We start from the raw sequence: 27,916 nt of genomic DNA on the forward strand, positions 1-27,916 counted from the left end.
AAAAAGAGTTCTGGATTTGAACTAAAATTCTGTCTCTTACTAATAGTATAGCTTACCTAATATGGTTGCTATAAATATTAAATGAAATTTTACATTTAGCTGACAACAAGTTCTGGTACAGGGTAAAATATTAATAAATGTTAATAAATATTAGGTATTTTATAATGATCATAATTATTTTTATGTTATTGACTTTTGTGTTTTGTTTGGTCTTGAATAATGAATAGACCTTAGGATGGGTAAAGAGTAACAAGTGCATGGGAAAGCATGGAATGAAGACGAGAAAGGATGATGGACGATAGAAAGAATGGTAGAAATGCATGTTGGTGAAAATTTGTGAGGTGTCTGAAAAGCTATGCAGAGATTTGTAATTATTTCAGTAGGATACGGGGAGCCAGTTAAGAGATTTAAATGGAATTCTCATGATTATATCTCTATTTTAAAACAGAACTCCAAAGCCATTGTGAAGAGTGAATGTAGGGGAAATAGAGGTTACAGAAAGATAAATTGTTTAAGAAATTATTGAAATATTTCATGTGAGAAACAGAGTACCTGAACTAAAAACATCTCATGAATATAGAATAGTAACAGCAAAAAAATCAAAGGTAACTTCCAAGTTTCTAGCTTGAATGACTGGCTTGACTGGCAATAACACTGAGAGAAGAAACAAAATAACTGAAACCATTTCTTAAGAGAGGAAAAGTTTGTTGAGACATCACCATCAGGAAATCATGCTGTGAAAATTCTAAGCAAGGTTAGCACTGGAAATAATAGTTCTGGAAAACATGCACAAATAGGACATAGTTGAAGATGCTGTTGTAAATGAAAGTGGGATAAAAAGCAGAAAAGATTAACATCAATAAAGAAGTTTAAGAATAGAGAAGTAGAAAAATACAAACCATTTAAGATTATAGCAAAGCTTTTACATACACATAACACATATTTAAGTAAAACAGACAGTTCCTAATGATTTGGAAAATGTTTTCTAAACATAAGATTCAGTTATTGCAAATGGCCATTAAATTTTCTCTGAGTTTCTTGACAGCAAAAAGAAAGAGTCAGGTGATGAGGTAGTATTGATTTCATGATCTGATAAAAAGAAATGTCTTCCTTCTGAAAAGATAAATGACTTCCTGGCAGTTAATTCAGGGAGCAATACTATCATGTGAGTGCTTATGCAAACATAATTTAATATTATACTAGATAATGTATTCAATGGAATTTTTTTAGAAGAATAAGCGATGACCATATCTTATGAAGACACTTGATAAAAACAATATTGATATGTTTACAACAGAAATGGACATGTTCCAAGTCCAATATTATGTTTAAATAGAGACAATGAGGAGAAAAAGAGCAAAAAGATCAGGAAAAGCAATATACTAGAGGGAAGTGAAAAATTGGTAAATATGCAAACAGTTGTTAGGCATTGACATTTTTGGTAGGATTAAATATTAGAAAAATAATAATTTGATATAAATGTTCCATAAGAAAATAATACCATAAATTGCATGATTTTAGACACATACTTTTTCAATATCAATTGCTCTTTCTTAAGCAATATATCTTTGTTTTCCTTTTCTTTTTTCCCCCACAGCATCATTGTTTCTATAATTTGGACTAGAGGTTTGTGTGTGTGTGTGTTTATTATTGGCATTTTTGAATGATTCTTATTTTTCAATATCTTACAAAACAAAACACAGTATTTGTACTTATTAGGAACTTTTAATCCTAATGGGTTTAAACAAATCAGGAAAGAGTGCCACATATAATCATCAAGTTGTATGATTTTTCTAAATATTGCTCTTTCAAATTATTAATTTAATTTTAATTTTAAAGATTCGTGTATTAATTTTGAGAAAGATAGATAGGGAAAGAGAGTGTGGAGGATGCAGAGGGAAAGGAAGAGAGAGAATGTCCAGCAGATTCCCCACTAAGTGTGGAAAGCTGGACACTGGGCTTGACCTCACAACCCTGAGAACATAACCTGAGCCAAAATCAAGAGTTGGACACTCAACCAACTGAGCCACCCAGGTGCCTCAAATTACAAATTTTATTAAAAATAAAAGTTGAGGGGCACCTGGGTGGCTCAGTGGTTGAGCTGGTCATCATGATGCTGGGGTCCTGGGATCGAGTTTGCATCAGGCTCCTGAGAAGGGGGTGGGGGGAGGGAAGTCTGTTTCTCCCTCTGCCTGTGTCTCTGTCTCTCTCTCTTGTCTCTCATGGATAAATAAATTAAATCTTTTTAAAAATAAGTAAAAAATAAAAGTTGAACTCTTAAATATACTACTAAGCATTTTTTTTTTACTTCCTCAAAAGCCTGAAAAGACGTGTCAGATAAATGCTTTTTCTTTCAAAAAGAAAGTCTTCTGGGGAAAAAAAAAAAAAAAAAAAGTCTTCTGCAGCTAGGCTTTTTTTTTTTTTTTTTTTTGGCTAAACAGTATAAAAAGGGAAAATTATGAGTGAGAAGTTTTAAATGAAAAAAATGAATTTTCACTTGTCAGAGTGTTTTTATAATAAAAGTGCTTTGTCTCAAACATTATCTAAAAATTTGAAGCAAGATGGTCATAGAGAGGTGGTTCAATATATTTAGAAATTGGTAAAGATACTATAAAGCTTCTCTGCTTTTAATGTGGTTTATTTAAGCAGCACATAGTTCTTTAAAATTTTCATTTTCCCTATGCATTTTATTATTTATGTACTGTCTGTAAAATAATACGTGATCATTATAACTAGTGGGAATGCAAAGTTATTATGGTAATCTCTAGGAAATCTTTGAATAGAGACTAAAAGTTCTGACACACCATCATGTGGAAATGTTTTATTTTCATGTGTGACTAACAGATAATAACAATTTAGCAAAAGATGGAGGGCTAGGGTCCTTTCAACATTTTGTGAAAGATGGCCTCCAGGTACTGCTGGAAATAAGAAAAATTCGCTAGCAAATCACTTAATAAAAACTGTTATGTATAGATATATTTTGGCTAGTACTATTGACTTTTACATTTTTTTGTATATGGATTATGGAGAAGTTTATTTTTTTTTATCTCAACTAAAGTTAAAAGGAATTGTAATATAAATTTTCAAAGGCTGTCATTTTTATGGAAAAAAGTTCTCTTCCTCCCTTCCTCCCTTCCTTCCTTCCTTCCTTCCTTCCTTCCTTCCTTCCTTCCTTCCTTCCTTCCTTCCTTCCTAAAATGGAAAGCTGGTAGAGCTTATAAGAAGTTCAGCTCTAAGTCCCAAACACGGATGGAATATATCAAGTCTGGTGTCTAAGACAACTTGCATGACTGAAGACATTTACTTTGAGGGAAAGAGAGAATATTGTCTGGCAATTGCACTTGACAGAAAGTAAAGAGTATATTAATCTCTCTGTCTGGTATTCAAAGAATCAGAAAAGTCTGGCTCAGAGAGGAAATATATCCAAAGGGCTCAGTAAACCTCAAATCACGTATATAAAAGAAAAATGATCAATTTCCTTTTAGCATCTCGCTCTTCCATTCCTTGAGGTAGTCAATGGTGTGGTCAATGCTAATAGCCGAGTCTTCTTTCTACATATTTTTCCAACATAACAAAATGTGTGCATGTATGTATATAATAAATACAATGCATTCACAATACTCTGGTTTGCTTTAACAAAAAAGATGATAACCATAAAGATTATGCTGCAACTTGCATTTTTAAAAATAACCTATTCTAGTACATCTTTAGATTCACAGAATTATTGTGAGGAAAGTGCAGAGTTCCCACATATCTCACACCTAGTTTCCTCTATTATTAACTTTTACAACAGTGTGGTACATTTGTCACAACTAATGAACCATAATTGATACATTGTTATTAACTAAAGTCTACACTTCATTCAGAGTTTTTCTGGTTTCCCATTAGGTCTTTTGTCTGTTCCATGGTCCCATCTAGGATACTTCATTACACTTGATTCTCATGCCTCCTTAACCCTCTCTTGGCCCTGAAAGTTCCTCAGATGTTCCTCATTTTCAACGGCTTTGTAAGTTTTGAGGACTGTTACCCTGGCATTTTGTAGAATGTCCCTCAATTAGAATCTTTTTTTTTTTTTTTTTCCTCATGATTAGAGACATTTGTGGTATGCTATGGTCAGTGTTACAGGGCAGAATGTCTAAGAGACAGGGCAATCTGTGTTGGGAGTCCTGAGTTGGCCATTAACCAATTACACAATCATGAGCAAGTTTCTATTTTTTACTGTTAACATACAAGTATTTTATAACCTGAAAATATATATGCATGTTAGCATTCATGTCTATGTGTGTACATGTATGTATATCACATGTATGTATATATGTATGTATACACACATATACGTATATAATTAAACTATAGCATTGCCATTTTACCTATTGTGAGCTCTTCAGACTTGAGATAACTTTTTAATTCATTTCTGAATTCCTGGTCATTTAGTAACTTGGTTCCTGACCCACAGGATATTCAAGATCCTTTTTTTTTTTTTTTTTTTTAAGATTTTATTTTTAAGTAGTCTCTACACCTAATGTAGGGCTCGAACTCAAAACTCCAAGATCAAGAGTTACATGCTTTGCCAACTGAGCCAGCTGAGTACCCCAGGGATATTTTGAATTCTTACTGTTGAAAAGTATCTACATTTGATGCATTCTCTAACCATAACTTAGGACAAAACAATAGAAACTTCTGGTAAACAGTTGACTATTACAAAGAATTTCTGACATTAACTATTGTAGAGTGGATAACCTACAAAGTTCATATAAGGCCCTGAGTGCAGGTATCCAAATATAATAAGCTGCATCAATGATATGGTGAGGGTTTTACGGTGGGCAAAATAAAAGGGAAGTTATCCTCAGTGAACTAAGATATTCTCCAGCAGAGTGCTTCTGATGAAACAAAGGGCTCTGAAGTAAGAAGAAACAAATTATTCTCAAAGCTGTATTCTCTATAAATTATAAAGTAGTAGGAAGTCTTACAATTTAGTTTCAATTGAATTTAGTGAATATATGTTCAATGTCTGTGATGTGCTCAGCAATGCCCTAAGCACCACAGAGGGATAACATGAACAAAGATAAAAGATATTTCCTCAAGTTTATTGAAAAAATAGACATATATTTAAAGAGATAACAAGATAAAATATTGTAAGATTTGAGCTCTAATGAGTAGTAGAGAAAAATAAAGCTACCCATAGAGGATGGGATCCTCAAAGCCACCATTTGTTCCTTAGCTGAGTCATCTGAGGATCAGCATTTCTTTACTCATCTAATCAGTATCCACTCACAGGCAATTTTAAGATGTTCAAATGTTCAAATGCTGACAATTGAAACTTATAGATAATTCAATAAATTATAGTAGTTACATATTTTATATTCTACTTACAAATTCCTTTTTGCTTATGTAATCTAAAACTAAAATGAGATAGATGTGTGTTAGCCTGGTAATAAATAAATTAATTAATTAATTTAAGATTTAATAAATAAATATATACATATTTAAGATTTTATTTATTTATTCATGAGAGACACACACACACAGAGGCTGAGACCTAGGCAGAGAGAGAGAAGCAGGCTCCATGCAGGGAACCCGATGTGTGACTCAATCCTGGGTCTCCAGGATCATGCCCTGGGCTGAAAGCAGACTCTTAACCGCTGAGCCACTCAGGCATCCCAAAATATTTTTGTTTGTTTGTTTTGTTTTGTTTTTTTCCAAAATATTTTTTTGAAAGAGGCACACGTTACTTTGTTTCCTTTCCTAAACATTTGGTTGTAAAACCCTCACTAATTTTCTCATGACAACTGTAATATAATTAAAAAGCAAACATAATTTTAAAAATAAATTTAAATAATCACCAGAAATTTTAATTTTTAATATCTGAAATGATAAAGGAGTGTTGGCTGGCCAGCATCTCTGACTTATCATCCAGTGAAACTGCGGTTTATTAACAAGGTGCTCAGAGTATGTTGTTTAAATATAAAAGTTTCTATGTTTTATATTTATTTTTCTAGATTTTGATTAAAAATTAGTATCGATGCAGCATCGATTTAAGGGAATTACTCGGTAAAAATTTAAAGTTCATACGTGTACATTGAGGCAGCTTTTTAAAACACTCAATGAAGTAAAGTTTGACTATGCCAAAGTTTGAAATGCATTTTCACACAAGTAAATTGACACACTTCAATTGCTTTCCCAAAGTGTGATTCATTGTTTCTTTGTTCAGAATTTACATTAATCTCCGAACTACAGTATTTATAAGCAGTGTGTTGTTCTCACACCGTCAATGAGTGTCACGAAGGCAGCGCATTTGTTGTCATGGCAGTGATGGATCATCAAGATTTGGTGGAAGACCTGCAATTTGCAAAGTGAATGACAGGCAGCATTGAAAATGCACTGCAGTGGCCTTCTTCTAGGTGAGTTGGAAGCTGGTGGTATGAGAGTTTTCTCTCTTTAAGTCATGTTTTATTTTAGTCTTCACACCAGGTTTGACATTTAGATTCAGAGGGTATAAATGAGATCTTCAGGTTCTGAATTTAAAATAAATTCTTCATGTAATAGAGCAGTAAATGTTTTACTTTTTCAAAGACACTAAGACTCATTTAATCAGGATACAGTTTTGTCCTCATCCTTCCTAGTGCAAGTCTTGGTATTTCCCAATTGAAATCCATATCATTATATTTTTCTACTTGATGTATCTGCAGGACTGAACAAAAGAAGAAGGGAAAAAAATCCTCAGCATCTCTTAAGAGGCAACATTTATTTTTGTCATTATTTTTCTTCTGTAGGCAAAGTAGTTATTATTTAGTCTGGAGTTGAGCTTCCCTCTATTTTGTGACTGTTCAATTTCAAGATGCAGCCCATGTTCAAAGTCCTTATGAATCTTCTACTGACCATACAACGCAACCAAATTTCTCCTCTTTAAACTTCTCCAATAAATCTGCTATTAAGTTGTAAATTGGTAGAGTGCAGGATCCATGAACTGTTTTCCTTACTGGGGTAACGTCTTAACTAATACATAGTAGCTATTTATTAGGTATGTGTTAAATCATTAAGTAATTAAAAATCAAAATACCATTATCATTATTACATTACGAAACCCTGGTTAAACTTCATCATGTACCTATCTGGTTATTGAATTTTTCCATGCTTGTGTCTTCACCAAATAGATGATCAGCTCCCAATAGTGTGGAGATATGTTCAATACATAGCAATAAATAGCAAAATAAGTATCTTACATTTAATGTCTCTTATAGAGCCCATATAGTGCTATGCATACATAGGAGAATATCTACCAAATAGCTGATATACAATAAATATTTAACAATAAAAATAGTTGCATACACCATTATTAAAAATTCACAAACAAAAGAAAGCTTGTAACATAAAACATTAATTCCAAACTGCTATGTTAATTTGCATTGGCAAAACATGATATACCCCCAAGCAGCTCCTCTGATTTGACAGATGTGTCCCTGATTTGAGTGGAACATTTCTATAAAGTAGGACGTGTGAGTACTATTTTAAATTGCTTTGTCATAGACCCTGGAGCAGTCATAATTTTTAGTTACTCTGGTTTCTCCAGCACTAAATGCAAGTAGCAATTCCTGTCATCTGTACAACTTACAGTCATGCGATGATCTTAATATACTGAATCCTATTAGCTGAGACCTTAAGTGTTGCCAAAAGTCATTCGCTATGTACAGGACAACAATCCTGTGTCATTTTCTGTTAGGGTCCTTGACTGAGAAGTTAATACAAACTTACCTACTACTCATTTACTCATTCGACTAATAAATATTGAGCACCACTGCATGACCTGCTGTGCAAACAAATGATTCTAATATAATTCGAGTAGGTATTACATTGTAGGTACATAAAAAGTGCAGTAAGTGCACAGAGAAAGGAGCTACACAATTCTTCTGGGGGAAATTAGTGGGCATACTTTAACTATTGTGTATTCCAGATTCAGAAAAGCATCGTAAATGTGTTCATGACTGCTTGATTGTAAACTTGTGGAATATAAATTGGGTGATAGCAGAGAAAGGGAAATTCACACCTGGCTTAACATCCTCATGCAAACAATTAGGCAATGACAATCTCCAGCAGGGTGCCACAGGGATCTATGTTTGTCTCAGGTTCATCATTTTTATTTTTGAATTAGTCGGCAAGAGACAAAGTCTGATTGTTAAATTTGTAGGTGACAAAAAACTGGGCAATATTACAAATATTGTTGGCACAGAATTAACAGTAAACATCACCTTAAAACACTAAAACAATAGGCTGAAATTAACAAGATGAAATATAACAGGGATAACTACGATGCAAAGGATATAAAGTTGAGTGCTAAAAAACCTCAACTGAGGCAAATAAAGGATTGAAAATATCTGATTGTGGGCAGCCCAGATGGCTCAGCAGTTTAGTGCCGCCTTCAGCCCAGGGCCTGATCCTGGAAACCTGGAATCGAGTTCCACTTCGGGCTCCCTGCATGGAGCCTGCTTCTCCCTCTGCCTGTGTCTCTGCCTCTCTCTCTGTATGTCTCTGATGAATAAATAAATAAAATCTTTAAAAAAAAAAAGAAAATATCTGACTGCAAAATTTTTAGCTAAACCACTGTGGGTGAGTAAGAGGAAGAAAAATATTCTTTGGCTCTACGTGCTGATGTATCTCTGAAAAAAGCACAATTTTTGGTCATATAGAAGGATATATATATATATATGTATATATATATATGACACTATATATTGAATATATAAATATATATTGTCTCGGGCAAAGGATATGATATGTGTTCTCTATTCTATATGTGTATATTGTATATATATATTATCAAATTTACTTTCAGTAAGTTACATTTCAAAAACAGACAAATTATAGAAGGGCTCTAAAGGAGGATGAAAAGAATGAGGAGTAAATAATCTAGAAATCGCAGTGCCTCTGAAGTTGATGGTTGCTGATGGATTTCAAAACTACGTCAAACAAAATACAATTAAAGGACCTGGGTATTTCTTACAGGAAGAAAAGATTAAAGAAAAACATAACAGCTGCTTTCAAATATCTGAAAGCTATTATGTTGCAGAGGTGATTTGCTACGTATGACTACAACAGGCAGAATGGACAGAGGAAAAGAATTCGTTGAAATGTTGACTGAATATGTGAAATATATGAGGACAGAGATTTTTGTCCCTTATATTCATTATACTACTTCGGCTTTTACAAATAAGTCTAGTTTGAGGAAGGAACCCACCAAATATTTTTGTTTAATATTTTTGAATACATTAATGAACGAATAGGTAATAATGTATAAAAGCCTGATCTGTTGAAAAAGAGAATGAGGTCTCAATAGGTAGCAGATGAGATTCTGCTAAGTATAACTGGGGTCAGAAAAAGGCAATTGAATTGATTCCACTCTAATAAAGGAAATAAAATGTCATAGTAAAGAGTGAAAAAAAATGTCATATTGGGATTTTGTCTTAAAACTAAAATTACCAGAGTGGAAATTTTATCTGATAGTCACCAAATTTTAAGTTGTAGAAATCATAAGTTAACTTGGACTGAATCAAGCATTGACAAATTTTGGATGTGTATGTAATTTTTGTAATACAATTTTATGATATGATTTTTTAAATTCATGTTTGATTTTGACAATATGAAGAGGATCATTCTTTAGACCATATAGTTCACTCCATTAATTACTCCAGGCTCTGTTCTTAATTCTTTGATATTCAAGTTGCCCTCTTTGGATGTTATCATTTTTTTCAGTGTCGTAGCTTCAAAAATTGATTAAACTTTCTGATCCCCATTTGTAAAGGCTTTGCATGTAATTCAAGCATTCTCCACATCTTTTTCATCTTTTTAATGAAATCCTATAACTTCTGAAATAATTACATTTAGTTTTACTGTTAATTTTTAATGTTTTTAAGATTTATTTACTTATTTATTTGAAACACATGCACACACACACACACACAGAGGCAGAGAGACAGGCAGAGGGAGAAGCAGGCTCCATGCAGGGAGCCCAATGTAGGACTAGATCCCAGGACTCTAGGATCACACCCTGAGCTGAAGGCAGGCACTAAACCGCTGAGCCACCCAGGCGTCCCAAATTTTTAAAGTTTTAATATGTAATCAATTTGTACAATATTTGCCAGTCAACAAGAAACTTCATAGTTACTGTTATCCTGGAAATGGTTGTTTGGGGATAATTTTATAAGTGATGCTATAAGTGACTACTCATTTATAAGTGATTAGGGCATTTTATGATTCTATGATCAATTTTACTTCCCCAAACAACCTTAGGTTGAAATGGTCTAAATAATATTCATAGGGGGAGGATCCTCTCTACAAAATAAAAGCTAGCTAATCATTAATCAGGACAAAATATATTAAGTGGCAATGTAACTTAATGGTATGTTATATTCTTTTAAACAAGTTTGACCTTGCATCAGACACATATGTGCTATGCTTAAGTCAATCTTACCACTAGGTATGAGTATTAGATGGCTTATGTCACTACATGTTTTAATTTAGAGTTACTCAATTATTTTTATTATGTTCGATTGAATCTATTGTGTTAGGCTATTTATTTTGATACTCTGATTCTGATATAGAATTTATTAAGTATAACTTTCAAATTAGTGTTATTCAAAATTTTGAATAAGACTGAATACATACACTTATATGGTCTACTTAAAAAATTTCCCACTAACTCATATCAATCTATATTTCAAGCCACATTGTTCTCCATTCAGTTTTTGACCCATCTTTCCATCCTTCTCATTTTTTTTAAATTGAGAGATATTTTTTCCTTTGCTGCTGTGCTTTGTTCCTTATATTCCACATATGAGAAATCATATGATATTTGTCTTTCTCTGATTGACTTATGTTGTTTAGCATAATACTCTCTAGCTCCATCCATTTTGTTGCAAATGGCAAGATTTCATTCTAACTGGAATTTAAAAAAAAAACTTTTTAATAAAGAGACATATTTTCATACCCCTTGTCTAAAATATTGTTAAATTCAGGATTTTGAAAAAAAAAAGAGCGAATTGGCTTCCCTTCTGTGTAAATATATGTTGCCCGTTAATGGTCAATGTTTTTATTTCTAGAGATTTACAAACAAGCTATTAAAACATATATGCTAGAAATTTTAGTTTCTTGCAAGTAGGAACACTTGATAGTTTCAGTTTTTAGTGACTTTCTTGTCCTCCCTGGTTCCACAAATATTGTCAATAGCAGCTTTGTAGCAAGTTCTCCCAATTCCTTGCTATTAACCATATCTGGGCTGATTGATTTGAACTCATATTGAACAGTTAAATGGCTCCCACTGTCTCTTCACTTATATAATATTTCTATTCCCTTTAACAATCTCCTCTAACCAAAAAAAAATCTCCTCTGTCCTTTGCACATCATTTTATTTTTATAGAAAAAATGGAAGTAAAGTATGAGTTGGAAGCTTTTATTTAGCTCATGAATTTCAGTAGAGCCATCTACTTAAACTGAACGTCAGATGATGTGTTTATTTTTTGTGCAAACGTATCCAGAAAAAAAAAAACTAAACTTTTTTTTTTTCCTTACACACTTTTTTACAGAAGCCTATACTGGTTTTGGACAAACTGCTACTTGCCCACTCCACATCCTTCTTTCATATGAACCTTTTGGTTTCTTAGGAACAAAGTCCAAATATATTTATATACACTACAGTACCTTCATGTAGAATATACTTGGTGTATGTTAGCAGAAAGAAAAGTAATTAATATGTTCAGAGTAACTCGTTGAAAATAAAAGCTAATAAGTATAGGCAGGTAGTCCTCTTTATCCTAGATTAAAATTAGAATTGGGAAGACAGTTGACATTCTCCTCTGTTATAATAAGCACTGTGGATTCTTAGTAAGGAGGACACTAATAGGCAATTATCTCAAAGAATAGGAAATTAGAAATGCTTGGGAGAAAAGTTTCGGGTTCCTTCCTAAGTGTTTATTCACCTCCTATTTGTATGGTTTTTGATTGTTGTTCTTTTACTTCAGGTTTCACATTGAAAGAATGATTCCATTCCCCAGAGAATGAGCATCCAAGGACCAGAGCAGAGAAGAAGGCACTGGTCTTTTCAACTTGGATGGAACTTCCATTGAGGTCCTACACTCTGATCCTTTTCCATGAGAGAGACTTCAGAATCCTTGTATCTTTTGCTATTACTCTTGTTGATACTTTATATATGGTAATAATATTAAGAGAAGTAGCTATTATTTGTTAAACAGCTATGTTTCAGATATCATGATTATCTCCAACAGCTACAACATGTGTACGGGATGTTTAATATTATTTTTATTTTATAAACTAAGAAACCAAAGATTAGAGAGTTAAATAACAGGACAATAGCTCCCAATTATAAAATGCCAAAATCAGGGTTCTAATACAGTTCTATCAGGTTTCAAACCACTTTAGCACATTGTCACTCTTAGCCTTCACTCCTAAGTTATAAATTAGATTTGAACTAACCTTGGGTAAATTTTGGAAGCAAAGACTAGTTTTCCCCTTACACCATGTCATTCCACATGTTTTCAAGGATTTGCTACTGAGAACTGAATTCAATTCATCACATCTATCAGGAAACTTGCTGCTACTGTACAGAGAGTCACTGTATATTAAATTAATATGTCTTTTTTGTGGACTATCAAGACATTCCTATTTGAAAAAGACATGCCATTAAACATTTTATTTATTACTTTTGGCAGTCAGATTTAGCCAACTGCCTATTCTGTCTTTTTGTTTCATTTATAGTATGACAGAAAGGACAATGGGGCGCCTGGGCAAGCTCCCACATTTTGGGATTCTGTACTGTGCACAGCTTTTCTGCTGCCATTTTGGAGAAAGAAAGGGATATATGACAATAGTTATGACAGCAGATGTGATTTTTATGTGGTACTAGCTCTTTTCCCTTTGCAAAGGTAAGTATCATTGAAAGTTGACACTAAAAATGCAGAGCATCACGCCAATATAGAATGTACCATTCCTAAAATTCATCTGCTCTATTGCAAAGAAAGCTTTATAGAAATACAATGAGAATAATGAACATGTTATTTAGAAAGATTTATTTGCATTTATAAGTGAAAATTCCGTATGAAAACAGGTAGAGAAGATAGTAAACAAAATAACTTCATCTCAGTACATTTTTTTTTCTTGTTGGTAGCAATGGAAATTAGGTTTCCATTTCTATCAATTCAATAATCATTTATGGGACATTCTGTGTAAAAAGTCGCTGTGCTGGAAGCTGTGAGAATTAAGAATCTGACTGCGATACAGCCTCCTCTCAAGGGAGGACACAGTTTACATTCTGGACTAGAACGTGGATGCCTGCTGTTATATAGAAGCTTATGCAGGGCGTGTAACAAAAACGCATGTATCACAAGGGCACCTTAGAAAGAAAATGGAGAGGAATTTATGGCTTGTTAAGTTTGTTCTCTGAAGAATGGATACAATTTTGTTGGTAGAAGAATATATAGCTGAGAAAAGTGAGATGACATTGAGATGTAGGAGTGAGAGGGTAAGTTCACTATCTAAGTAGCTGAGAAAAATGTCAATGAGAAGAGTGAATGGGGGGATGAAATCGGAAGTTTAAGTTTGTCCTGCTGCAGATGACTTTGAATGTCAGTTTACTATATTTCCTATTTAATAATTAAGAGATACTAAATGTTTTAGAGCAGGTGAGCTAATTAGTGCTAAATAAGGTGGGAAAAATAACAGTAATAACCTACCTGGCAGTCTAGCGTTCTGATTAAGAAGGTGGACTCTGAGGTCATTTTGACTTGGTTCATATATTCACTCCTCCCCTTGGTAGCTATGTAGTTTGAGATCCTTACTATTCCTTCCCTATTCTTTTTCTCTGTTTCATAAAATCAAGAGAATATTAATTATATGTGTAGCTAACAGTAGTGTTGTGAGACATAAATGTGATAATATAGAAAAAGAATGAATGCAAGATGATCCAGAGTAAGTACTCCAAAAAAGTTGATTTGCCTACCTCTCTCTTTTTTCTCCTTTGTTCATTTCTTTTCTTTCTTAAATTTCACATGAAATTATATGGTACTTGTCTTTTGGTGACTGCCTTATTTCATTTAGCATAATACTCTCTAGTTCCATCCATGTTGTAGCAAATGGCAGGATTCCATTCTTCTGATGACTGAGTAATACTCCATTGTATGTAGTGGTGTGTCTGTGTATGTATATATACACACACAAATACACACACACACACATCTTCTTTATCCATTCATCAGTTGATGGACATTTGGGCTCTTTCCATAATTTGGCTATTGTGGATAATGATGCTATAAACATCAGGGTGCAAGTGTCCCTCTGAATTAGAATTTTTGTATTCTTTGGGTAAATTCTTAGTAGTGCAATTGCCAGATCATAGGACAGTTCTATTTTTAACTTTTTGAGGAAATTCCATACTATTTCCCAGTGTGGCTGAACCAGTTTGCATTTTCACCAACAGTGCAAGAAGGTTCCCCTTTCCTCTACATCCTCGCCAACACCTGTTGTTTCTTGTGTTGTTGATTTTAGTCATTCCAACACATGTGAGGGAAGCAAATATATCAACATGATACACATTAATAAAAGAAATGTTGAGAACCATGTGATCTTTTCAATAGATGCAGAAAAAGCATTTGACAAGGTACCACATCCATTCATGATAAAAACCCTCAACAAAGTAGATTTAGAGGGAACATACCTGAACATAATAAAGACCATATATGAAAACCCACAGCTAACATTATCTCCAATGGGGAAAAACTGAGAGCTATTCCTCTACGGTCAGGACAGGGATGTCTACTGTTATTTAACACAATACTGAAAGTCCTAGCTCAGCCATTGGAAAACAAAAAAGAAATGAAAGGCATCCAAATGACAAGGAAGAGGTAAAATTCCCACTATTTGCAGATGGCATGTATTCTATATACAAAACCCAAAAGCCTCCACAAAAAACTGCTAGAACTGGTCGACATATTCAGTAAAGTTGCAGGATACAGAATCAATGTACAGAAATCTGTTGCATCTCTATACACCAAAGATTAAACCCCAGAAAGAGAAATCAAGGAATCAATCCCATTTACAATTGTACCAAAACCCATAAAATGCCTAGTAATAAACCTAATCAAAGAGGTGCAATGGATACTTAATATAATGTTTTACTAGTGTTTCTAGATATATCTAGATATTGTGGGTAGGAGACATTTAAGCAAGAGATCTGGCATGGGAGGTAACTGAAAGGTCTAAGGTTTCTAAAAAGGAAGTCATGGATGATGAGAACCAGTAAGAGAGGTCATGGTCAAGGTGCTTAGACTGCCCAGAATGCCCACTCACCTGAGAAAGTTTCCACCAGTCAAGAAGACTGATTCTAGTGAGATTAATACCACTTAGAAAGAATAAGTGACTGGTAGGTTTTGTATATTTTTGAGCGCAAGACACTGAGTTCATTTTGACAAGCCATGACAAATTTATATTTTTCACATGACACTAGAACCACTGGCTTCAACATTTTCATGTAACAAAATATTTTATATAGATTGTTCTAGAAAACAATTCCTAATTTGAATTTCACCTATTTTTCTTCAGGTAATACTGCCACTATTTTCTTTTAAAAGTAATAATAGGTATCCCTGGGTGGCTCAGCGGTTTGGCGCCTGCCTTTGGCCCAGGGCATGATCCTGGAGACCCGGGATCGAGTCTCACCTACATCCGGCTCCCTGCATGGAGCCTGTTTCTCCCTCTGCCTGTGTCTCTAACTCTCTCTCTCTGTGTCTCTCATGAATAAATAAATAAAATCTTAAAAAAAAGTAATAATAAATGAAGAAGAAATGTTAGGGTAGCAGAGACTAATATGTACAACATAAATAAGTACTCTTTAAGCTAGATAATGTGAATCAAAAGCTTTAGTTAATGAAAACAAAAGGAGATAAGTTCTGGTGCTGTAATATACAGCATGATGACCATAGTTAATAAACTGTATTGTATATTTGAAAGTTGCTAAGTGAGTAAATCTTAAATGTTTTTACCACAAGAAAAAATTTCATAACTACCTGTGGCATGGATGTTAGCTAGACTTATTGTGGTGAACTTTTTACAATACATACAAGTATCATTACATTGTATACAAAACAATATAATGTAATATGTCAATTATGTCTCAATTAAAAAAACAAAAAGCAAGAGGAAAGGGCAGAAATAGTAAATTTAAAACAGCAATAAGGTTAAATAGTATTCATTTGGGACATTTGTGCAATGCCTTTAATTTTTAATCTCAAATTATATACTTTAAAATATATGATCCTTATAGGAACACTAAGAAATAGGCCACGCACGTGGGAGAATTTGAGGGGATCCAGTAAATTTACATCACTTCTCCCTGCCACTATTTGGAACAAACTGAGAGATGGAAATCAGAAAAATTTATTCATTCACTCAACGAATATTTACTTAACACTTACTCATACGTGGCACTCTTAAAGACACTGATGATAAAGCAGTGAATGAAACAAAAAGATGTCTGGTCATGGAACTTACTAGTTCACAGAAGGGAACGAATGTCAGATAGTTTGGAGACACAGAGATGCACTGCTCAGAGCCCTCTTCGAGACAGGACTTGATGAGTACTGCCCTACTAGAACTGTAGCTAGATGCCAGTCCCAGACCTCATCTGACTCAAGCCTGGCTGTGCCTCAGCTTTGGAACCAGGTTCACACTCTGTAGAGCAGACACCAGACATGCCTAAGCAAGGGCCTACCCATTTCTGCCCAATGTGTGACTGCCTTAATAGATTCATCACTTGGGATTTGCAGAGACAGTTTCAGGTCTTCATCACGGTTCAAGAGCGTTCCAAGTGCTCGCTCCACATGCCCAACCTCACAATTCCATTTATTTCAGAAGTATTAACCCCTCCCCCAACTCTGTTGTACTTCTAATTCAGAGACAATACTCCTTCCCAAAGAGCTACCACGGATGTCAGTAAAACATAAAAGATTTTACTGTTAGAAGGAAGAAAGCCTGTTGTTGAATGTAGCTCTAGACCTTGGCCCAAAAGGACTTGCTTACTTCTTACCCGTGAAGCACGCAGTCTTATCTTCACAGTCTCCAGCAGTATGAACAATTGCAAGGAGGTGTCTTACTGAAGTGTGGAGAATACAAACTTGGCAGCCAGAAGGTTAGCAATATAAGCCAGATTCAGCACCCAGATAAGTCATCTCTTCCACAGGGCTGAGTGAGAGGTGGGGAGAGACGTGCTGTGCTACTACAGCTGAAATCTAGCCACATGGAAACATGATATCATGGGAAAGGAGACCGCTTATTTATAGACCCAGCAGGTGTTATTTTTCCTATTTCTAAGATAACAAAAATAAAATTCAGAAATACTGAGCCACTTGACAAAGAGTATATAAGAAGTAAATCCTGGAGCCCGGACATACAGCTTTTTTAATCCAGGAAAATCCATTTGAATGTCTTTTATATACCTGAATGTCATCCATGAATCAGCCTAGAGTATAGGTATAGAGAATTAAATCAGCACCTTTGTACTTAAGATATTTCAGTTAATTCAAGAGTCAGAAATTTTGGATGATTTCATTACAGCATTATCTATGCAATGTTTGATTGAGAATACCAAGGGGATACTGAGACACCCTTGTCAACAACATATTGATGAAAGGCTATGGGTGGCTTCCCAAAGGAGGTCATAAGCTGAGTTGAATTTTGAAGGTTAGGAAGAATGATGAGTGGGTAGAGATTAAAGATAGAAGGTTAGCCTGGAGCTAAGGCCTAGAGATCTGAGAGAGCACAGAACCTTCAACGGTGGCAAGAGGGATGACAATGACTGGAGAACGTAGCACAGGGAGGGAGTGATAAAATACAGGATTATAAGCGCATATAGCAGCATTTAGTCAGAAATGTGCTATGTGTCAAACACAATACTGTGTGCTGAGAACATAGCCAGAACGGGCAAAATAAATGGTGTCTAGACCCTGCAACCACACTGAACATGCTCTGATTGGGGATTGGTTTGTTGCTCCGGAAGTATAAGCAGACAGGGCTTCCTCTGTGCTGGGGTGGCACAGAAATGGGTTCCTAACAAAAGGAAATTCCAACCTGAGAAATGAAGCATGAGTAGGGTTTTACCAGAAGAAAGGTAAAGGAAGAGCGCTCCAAAGAGAGGAAATGGGATGTGCAAAAAACCAAGGGCAAAAAGAACAGGGCATAACTTGTGAACTGAAGAACATTGGAGAATAGAATATGAAGCAAGGGCATATAATCAGTTGAAAAATGATGTTCGAAGAGAAAACATATGTGGTCTATCATCACTTTAGTAAGTGTTAAATTCTATATCCATCACTTCTAAAATCTGTGAGAAATCTCCCTTATCAGGCCAAAGGAACACGAGAAGGGCCAATCACGTGACTATACATATAGCTGTTGGGATGCTGATACATTATCCCAAACTTGACCATGATCTTACAAACTCCTCAAATTTCACGACTCTGCTTTCATCCTACTGACGGTAGGCTTTTAAAAAATTGTCAAAATGCAAATGCCTCTAGGATTCTAACATTTTAACTTTACTGATATTTATAGCAGGGTAAGAATAAACTATCCAATTTTAATGACGTTAGAGTAGACAACATAAAATTTGACATGGAAACCCGGTCTAATTTGTCAGAGCTGACTAAGTTTAATTTTTCTTCAGAAAATAGGGCCAGTAATAGGGCTGTGTACCTAGGTATCACAAATCACATTATAAGCCATAGGACCTCCCACCAAACCTCTGAGTTATAGACTTTTTCAGGTGTTTTTAGCATGCTCTCTTTCAAATCTATGTGGAAAAATAATTTAAGTGAAGCCTAATTTTATATGATTCTTTTTCTATCTCAGAATCGAATTAGAAGTTCACTCGATGGGATGAGCACTTGGTGTTATACTATATGTTGGCAAATTGAATTTAAATAAAAAAAAGAAGTTCTATGCAAACATTTAATATGTACCTATGCATTTTAACACATATAGAACTCCCAAGAGATATTTGAAGAAAAGACAATGTTAGCTTTTCTTTTAATCTTTTTTTTAGCTTTTGTATTTTATCAGAGATTATATGTTGTCTTCCTCTAATGTAAGGTAAAACAAAAATAAAACAAAAGGACAAAGGAAGTAAAACATGCTCTATCAAAAGAAAAATCCTACAGCTTAGAAAAATACCTTAAAAACAACTCTACGCGGTAGAGGAAAACGATTGCAAAGAATGGAATCGTCAGCATTAAGTATTTGCTCTAAATCAGCCTTGCTTAATTTTTAATGATGCTAACAATAGCAGCAAACCAGCCTCTTGTTTGGCTTTGTTTACGTGATGTCGTTATTTCACCATTACTTTGACAAGTAGAGTTCAGAGGGAGTTCACTCAGAGATACCGCATCTTTTTGGAAGATGCAAAGCTGGCACTGGAAGCCACCAGGGACTCTTCTGTTTCACAGTCTGTATATGAACACACTTAGCACAATTTGGAACTTTCTATTTCATGTCCTGCCCCTAGCTATCTTATTTGTTGGAACCTGTGATCAGATTACAGAAAGATTACACTTTAACCTACACTTAATCTAAACTAAAGAGATATCAGAAGCCATGTTAAGAAATTCAATTTTCTTGCTTTTAAGAGTCAGGTGAAGGGCGGGGTTTTATTTTGGTATATATTAAATGTTGCCGAGCAACATCAAAATTGTTTTCAATATAGTTTATACCAGTGAAGGGCAAAAGTAAGTTGTTCCTTCATTTCAAGGGGATACTTTCTATGAAATTCCCTCTGCAGATACCAGCATCTTGATGAGCAAAAGGTCAGGAAGACTTATAACAAAATGTATGTTGGAGAAAATCTTGGGGGAAAAGATATTACTCCTAAAAGGCATTTCAAAGTCGTAGACATTGCAACCCTGTCCTTTTTAATACTGTGGTTACATTTTTTTTTTTTTTTGGTAATAGTAAAGTGCAGCTTGTCATTCTATCCTTTTCAATTATTGTTCTTTCTTTTGCTAGTTGAGGCCAGTAACTGTACAATCCATTCTAAACTCATCTTTAAGAAGAATTTACAGTTGAACAGACCTAGGTTGCACCCTGTGTATTACTTCTAGGCTTCACAAGGGTCTAGATAGTTTCATAGGACTTGCCTGATGCACCATAATGATGAAGTAACACAGAAGGGCTTTGTGACCTTTGTGATTTTTTATTTTTTTAATTACGCGCACAAGTCACTTTTCTTGTGTGGATGACAATGCCACCTTTAACTTGATTTACATATCATTTAAGAATTACTTAGCTCGACATGACCTTTATTAAGAACCTTAGAAAGTAACATACTTTAGAGGATCTTATGTTGTTTTCACTTATGATGAGGTGTTTCAGGTCTTAGAAGAAAACACTGAGTTTGCAGGGGTTTGTTTTGGTTTTTACACAGTGCTTTAAGGAAAAACCAAATAATTCACGTTCCAAATAAAAACAAAGGTAGGAGAAAACTGCCCCTACCCTAAGATGAAATCTTCTCCATTTTAACTGCCAGTATTTTTGTTTCCTTTGAACAAATAATTGAAGTGAAATGTTAACAAAAATGCAATTAACTCTACTATGAATTGTTTTTATGTCTACTCTTAATTTCTTTTTTTTTTACGTGGTATGTTTGTTCCTCACTTTGAACAAGGGGGAGTGATTATATTTCCTTTTTTTAAAAAAGGGAGAGGTATACAAAAGTTCTAAAATACTGTATGGTATAGGATTGGAGTGAGTGCTGGTTTTTCATTTCTTTCTTTCTTTTTTTTGGGGGGGGGAGGCGTTAAGGGGACCAACCCTCTTCTAAATTGACACAGGCAAGACTCTTCTGTTTGGGCTATTGGAAGCCAATTCACGGCTGCATTTCTGGAGTGTATATAAAACTAACATTGTTAGGTAGTTTCACTGGCAGAGGCGCACTCATGCAAAGCAAGATGGATGGGATGTCGGTTTTCTCTATCATGGGATCTCCATTTAGTGACCCAGATGAGGACTGAGAGAACTTGTCACACAAGCATGACAGGGCCAGATATGGCTTTAAATGGAGCTCCAAATCTCATATAGATTTGAAGTTGCTGCTAGAGCACAAAATTTGTCATAAAAGACTTGTCAGTACCGAGTTCATTAAGGTAAAGGATGATAGTACTTTATCTGGACACAATTGAGCTCTCCTTTGGCGGCCTGATCTTCAGTCGCAGGAGAGTCGTGTTTTGTTTTGTTTCTTTCCTTAATGACCTTTTAAAATGATTTCATTAAGATTTTCCTGGTGCTTTAATCTTAGCTCAAAAGTTTCTTATAGCTTTCTACCCCCCTTCATCCCGTTTTACTCCTTTTTTTTTTTCTCCTTTGTTAAATTTGGAGGTGTGTTTGTGGTGTCAATTCACAGGCACTGGGTACTTGGCTGAGTCTGGAGGTGAGGTGTTAAACTGCTCAGGGCAGAACTTTAACACTGAAGGTGAAAGACAAGGCTCTTAATCACTTGCACTGTGACTGCCACACTCAAAATTTCATGGCTGCCATGAATTTTCTTTTAGTCAACGTCTAGAGATCAATACAGGTGTTCAGAAACACAAGGCTATCCCAGGTTTAACTGAGATCCTGATGTTACAGATTCACGAAGGATTTAATTCCTGATTGCAGAGAGGTTTCTAGGAAGGTAAGTCTGCTGTTTTATTCTATTTTTTAAAGATTTTATTTATTCATGAGAGACACAGAGAGAGGCAGAGACACAGGCAAAGGGAGAAGCAGGCTCCGTGCAGGGAGCCCAATGCAGAACTCGATCCCAGGACCCTGGGATCACAACCTGAGCTGAAGGCAGACGCTCAACCACTGAGCCACCCATGCGTCCCTATATCTGTGTTATATATATTAAAATATTTGATAGTTATACACAGTATTTGGAAGTATCTTACAGCCATTAACAATCTTTACAGTATAGATGGATGTGTGGTCATTAACAATAAGGTACAATAAGGTTTTGAGTAAAGAAGTTCTATCATCATAGAAGAGTAAGTGATAACACTGGATTTGGCATGGTGCCTTGTCCATAGTAGGTTCTCAATAAATATTTGATGAACTAATGAATAAATAGCACTCATTCCAAGAGTACCCCACCAGAGAACAAACATAGGAAATGTCAATGTTCGCTCTAATACCATGGTTAACCACAAGCACAGAAGGAAACTCAGCCCAATTGAACAAACACAATATACTTAAGACTAAAACACTTGGTAAATTCATAAATCTTACAGGGGCCCAAAGAATTTCCTAGGAAAAAAATAATGGAAGAGTCACAGAGAAGGTACGACTTAAGATTTGATAGGTTAATAGAATTTACTAAAAGGCAAGATAACTCCATCCGTTAAGCCATATGTCTTGCAGATGAAAACGTTACCTCCTAGTGTTAGGTTCAGTATGGTGAGTGATTGTTAAATATCCTTTTCCTTTATCCTTTTTCCTATATTATTATCTATGCAATATATTACATAAATTTCATGTAGATATATACAAATTCATATATGCCTGATAAAGTTTCACTCAGTCATTGCTGCAATAATGCTGTCTACAAAAACACTGCAAATATCAGTGCCTTAAAAGAGTTTTAAAGGCACTTAAAATAAAACCTTAAAATAAATTAAAACCTTTATTCTCATGCTTATCTGACTATAGGTCAGTTATGGGTAAGTCAACCTAAGCTGAGTTCTGTTGGGTGACTCTTCTTCCAAGTGTGAGTCAACCAGGTGTGGTCCTGTGGTATGGGTTGGTTTCAGACCTACTCTGATTTTCTCTCATCCGTCTTAGCCCAGCAAACCAAATTCTTCTCACGGTGAATGGCAGACAGTCAAGAGGCCAATCCAAAAGCCTTTGCTTCTGTTCTAACCGTTATCATTCCTTTGGCCAAAGTAAGATATGTGTCAATGGTGCATCAAAATGTCCTCCACTCCAGTGCACCACGACAAGCACACACTTCCATGCAAGGAACCATAAGTGTGCCTACATTGCCATATTGAAGAATGAAAAAGAAAGGAACGTTGGGAGTCTTCCTTGGGAAACAATGATGGACTCTGAGCCAGCGACAAGCAAAACAGGTAGTCATTTGGGTAAGAGAAAATGGAGGCTGTAGAGAAATTTGAGACCGAGAAGTAGGTGGAATGTGTTACCCCAGGAAGCACATTTGGGGCACTGCCTGCTTTGGGAGTAGAAACACAGAAGAATTGAAATAAGAAGTCAGAGCCAAGCAAAGAAAACCTGGAATAACAATTAGTTGGGCTCAAGAACAAATCCAGATCTTGAGATTCTTCTTAGAGTGAAATGTGCATCCCTTCTATTAAATTAGTTACCCCTCCCCTGAACATAGTGTCACAAAAAAACTGCTGCTTCTTGCTTTGTAATAAATATAATTTTATTTCATGTGATAAGTAAAGTTCTAAGATGACTGACACCTATTTATAGTCTACACTTTTTGTGTGTGGCAGAAGCTATAGCTTGCATCTAACCAATCAGACATGGTAAATATGAAGGGATTTTAATGGTGTAATTAAAGTCTCTAATCAGTTTAAATTAATCAAAAGGAGATTATTCTATCCTGGGTGGGCCTGTCCTAATCAGGTGACCTCTTTTTATAGAGGATCTAAAACTGGGTCTGAAAGCAAAATACCAGATAGTGTTTCTCTCTCATCTCTGTGTGTGTGTGTGTGTGTGTGTGTGTGTGTCTGTGTCTGTGTCTGTGTGTGCGTGCAAGCCCGTGCATGCACATGCATGTATGGGTGTGTTCTGTTGCTGGCTTTGAGGAAGCAATATGCAATGACGTCTACCTCTGCAAATAAATTCTGCCAACATGAAGGAGCATGGAGAGAGACTCCTCCCTAGCGGTGCCTCCAGATGAGAACACGGTCTGCCTGACACCTTGAATGCAGACTTGCTGAGAGCCTGAGCAGAGAACCTAGCTACACTGTACTCCTGGCTCTGAAACTATGACGAAAAACCATGTATTGTTTTATGCCAAAACCTATTTGAATACAATGTAATGAAAGAAAATTATTTTAATATCTGTCAGAAATATTGAGAGGCAGCAACTGAAGGGTTAAATATTGGTGTGTTTCCCCCATCCCATTAACTCAAAGTATCATGTCACCCTTGTCAGATTTCCTGGGAAGCAGATTCTGAGACAAAATGCAGATGCAGGGAGATTATTATAGAGTGTTCTTGGATTCAAAACCTGGGGAAGAAAGGAAGAGATCTAGATGGACAGGGCAGAAGGAGAAGTTGTGTTTAATGTTATCTCTCTCTCTCTCTCTCTCTCTCTCTCTCTCGCTACTAACATCATTTCACTTTTATTTATTTTTTATTTATTTTATTTGTTTTTATTTAAGTTCGATTTGCCAATATATAGTATAACACCCAGTGCTCACCCCATCAAGTGCCCTCCTCAGGGGCCATCACACAGTTACCCCAACCCCCCGCCCACTTCCCCTTCCACAACCCTTTATTCATGTCCCAGAGTTAGGAGTCTCTCATGGTTTGTCTCCCTCTCTAATATTTCCCACTCAGTCTCCCTCCCCCCCGTTCCCTTAAAAATCCCTTTCACTATTTCTTATATTCCCCATAGAAGTGAAACCATACGATAATTGTTCAGTGTAATCTCAGTAGAAACCTCAGCCGGTCCTGTGGTAGCTCTAAATTGAGGTGACATTTTAGAGACATCCTAAGCTGGGGCCGAGGGTCTCACCCCCACAGAGACGGTTCATTGGATGGTGGCTACATGGGCAAGGGATGCTCCCCAGCAAAAGCCACCAGCTGAGGGCTGACATCTGGCAGCACGTACGGTAGCTGGAGGAGATGACCTTTAGTCCTAAAGGGGACAGGAAGGAGCATAACCACATTTGTGGTATAACATTTCATCTGATCATAGTTTGGGCTAACTGCATTAAGCTAGGAATCAGGAGTGTAAGGTCAATCAGTCATCATTTTCTTACTTTCTAAGACAGGAACAAAGTGACTTTATGTTCCCACTCATCTTTCTTTTGGTTTTCTCCATCTACAGAATGAAGATAACAGGAGCAAGATGCCCCTGATGTCCTCATGGGTATGTTCCTTGTGTTTAAAAAAGAAGAAAAAAAAGCTAAAAATCCTGAAAACTCTACCAGTCTTTGCAACAGGTATAATAAATATGGATTATGCTGAAATTAATAGTTATAAATTGCTATCAAAATAATGTATTTTAAAACAGTAGATTTGGGATGCCTGGGTGGCTTGATGGTTGAGCCTCTGCCTTCAGCTCAAGGCATGATCCCGGGGTCCTGGGATCAAATCCCGCATCAGGTTCCCTGCAGGAAGTCTGCTTCTCCCTCTACCTAGTGTCTGCCTCTCTCTCTGTGTCTCTCATGAATAAATAAATAAATAAAATCTTTAAAATTAAAAAAAATACAGACATAAAATTTCAAAAGGTTGCTATTGGCATAGTCAGTAATAAAGATGTATTGATATGGTAATAAAATAGTTGAGGACTAATGAAAATATAGCAAAGATAACATGTATTATGTCCTTTCTCTACCGCAAGTGCTTTTCAAAACATTAAATATATTTGGCCACTTAATCCTTACAATGTCCTGTGTTGTTGTTATCATTTATCGCCATGGAAGCCAATAAAATTGCTTAGAAATATAAAACTAATAAGTTGTGGGGCCAGTTTAAAATCTTATTTTAGGGAAGCCTGGGTGGCTCAGTGGTTGAGTGTTTGCCTTTGGCTCAGGGCGTGACCCGGATTCCCAGAATCGAGTCCTGCATCAGGCTCCTTGCATGGAGCCTGCTTCTCCTCCGTCTGCCTCTTTCTGTGTGAATGAATAAATAAATAATGAATAAATAAATAAAATCTTTAAAAAAATCCTATTCTAGAGTAAGAGACAAAGACACATAAAATGCACACATAGAATGTATATATTACAAAAGTACCAACATAACATGGTTGGGAAGAATTTAGATTCCAGAATGTGTTAACTTAGTTTCAAATTTCAATTTTTACTTATTTGCTGTGTGACCACAAGCAAGTTTAATCAATTAACCTCAGTTACCTCATTTGTAAAATGAGAATAGCAGCACTTACCTAATTTTTATGTACAAATTAAATGAGATGTAAAACTCTTCGAACAGTGCCTAGCAAACACAAAAGTGCTGAATAAATTCCAGTAATTACTATTTCTTCATGATCTTCCCCAAATTGATTGAGTCAACAGTCTTTGTAGACACCACATAGACAAAATAAATAAATATCACTGTGTGAAAAATTAACCACTTCTAGGGCAATGTTTGCCAACAACTGCTCTTGTGACTTTCAATGTGGGGCCTAGCTCTGAAACCAGGACTGTACCTTCTGAGCATAGAATCTCATATCTATGACATGTTTCTTCTAATAGTCACACTACCTGCTTCCTTGTTGTACTTCAGTTTCAACTGCTCTCATGGATGATGACTGTACAGAAAATAATGAACTTACTGTGCACCAGCATTGCTGTAATCCTCAACAAGTTTATGTGATGTATTATTGTTACCCCCATTTAGCAGGCAGAAAGCTAAGGAAAAAAAATGAGGAAATGACTTACCCAGGAGTAGAAGAAATGGATCTAGACCATAGAAGCTGTTGTGCTCGTCTTAAGGGGTTCACCTCTAACTCACGTTCCTTAAAATGAAGTTTAAAAATTAATTCATTTTTTAAAGCAGTTTTCAGTTTGTAGAAAAATTAAGCAGGAAGTGCACAGCTCCCAAAAACCCCATTTTTCCATCCCCCCCCCCGGCATAGTTTCCCCTATTATTTAGCATCTTGCTTTAATGTGGTACATTTGTTACGATTGATGAATTAATATTGGAACATTATTATTAACCAAGATCCATAGTTTGCAGTAGGGTTTGCTTTTTGTGTTGTACATCCCATGTATTTTGACAACTGTACAATGGTATATACATTGAGCATTATGTGTCATAAAGAATATTTTCACCGCCATACAAATCCCCACAGCTTTATCTGTTTATCCTTTCTTCATTCTTTTCTAACACCTGCCCTGGTCTTTTCGCTGTCTCTGAAGTTATTCCCTTTCCACAAGTTATATAGTTGGAATCATACAGCATGTAGCCTTTTCAGATTTCTTTCTTTCACTTGACAATATACATTTGAAGTTCCTCTGTATCTTTCTATGGCTTGATATCTTATTTCTTTTTTTTTTTTTTGATCTTATTTCTTTTTATCACTGACTAATATCCCATTGTACGGTTATGCCACAAATTATTTACCCATTCACCTATTGAGGGACATCTTGGTTGTTTCCAAATTTGGGCTAATTATGAATACAGCTGCTATATAACATTTCTGTGCAAGTTTTTGAGTGAACATAGGGTTTCCGTTCAATTGAGTAAATACTTAGGAATGTGACTGCTGGATTGTATGGTAAGAGTAATGTTTAGCTTTGTGAATAACTGACAGACTGCCTTCCAATGTGGCCAAACCACTTTGCACACCCAACTACAATGAATGAGAGATCCTGTTGCTTCACATCCTCACCAGCATTTGGTGGTGTTAGTGTTTTGGATTTTAGGCTTTCTAATAGGTGTGTAGTCATTCCTCATTGCTTTAATCTGCAATCCCCTGATGATATATGATGTTAAGTATTCTTTCATATGCTTATTTGCCATCTGTATATCTTCTGGCAAACTGTATGTTCAGACCTTTTGCCATTTTTAGCTGAGTAATTTTGTTTCCTTAGTTTGACTTTTCAAAGTTCTTTTTTTATATTTTGGATAACAGTCCTTTATCGAATGTGTCTTTTGCAAAACTTTTCTCTCAGTGTGTCATCTGTCTTTTCAT

General features: G+C 35.5%; 1 long non-coding RNA gene across 3 annotated transcripts in view; it reads right to left on the reverse strand.

Annotated features, from left to right (window-relative positions):
• The window catches only part of LOC102154294, a 192,113-nt gene that overhangs the window by 99,427 nt on the left and 64,770 nt on the right, over positions 1-27,916 (reverse strand). For all 3 annotated transcript variants that reach the window (XR_005376320.1, XR_005376321.1, XR_005376322.1), the window contains one exon: positions 26,661-26,737. This is a non-coding gene — a long non-coding RNA (uncharacterized LOC102154294). The remainder of the gene's footprint in view (positions 1-26,660; positions 26,738-27,916) is intronic.

This window comes from Canis lupus, chromosome 22, assembly GCF_011100685.1.
Source record: "Canis lupus familiaris isolate Mischka breed German Shepherd chromosome 22, alternate assembly UU_Cfam_GSD_1.0, whole genome shotgun sequence".
In the NCBI taxonomy this organism is placed as follows: domain Eukaryota; kingdom Metazoa; phylum Chordata; class Mammalia; order Carnivora; family Canidae; genus Canis; species Canis lupus.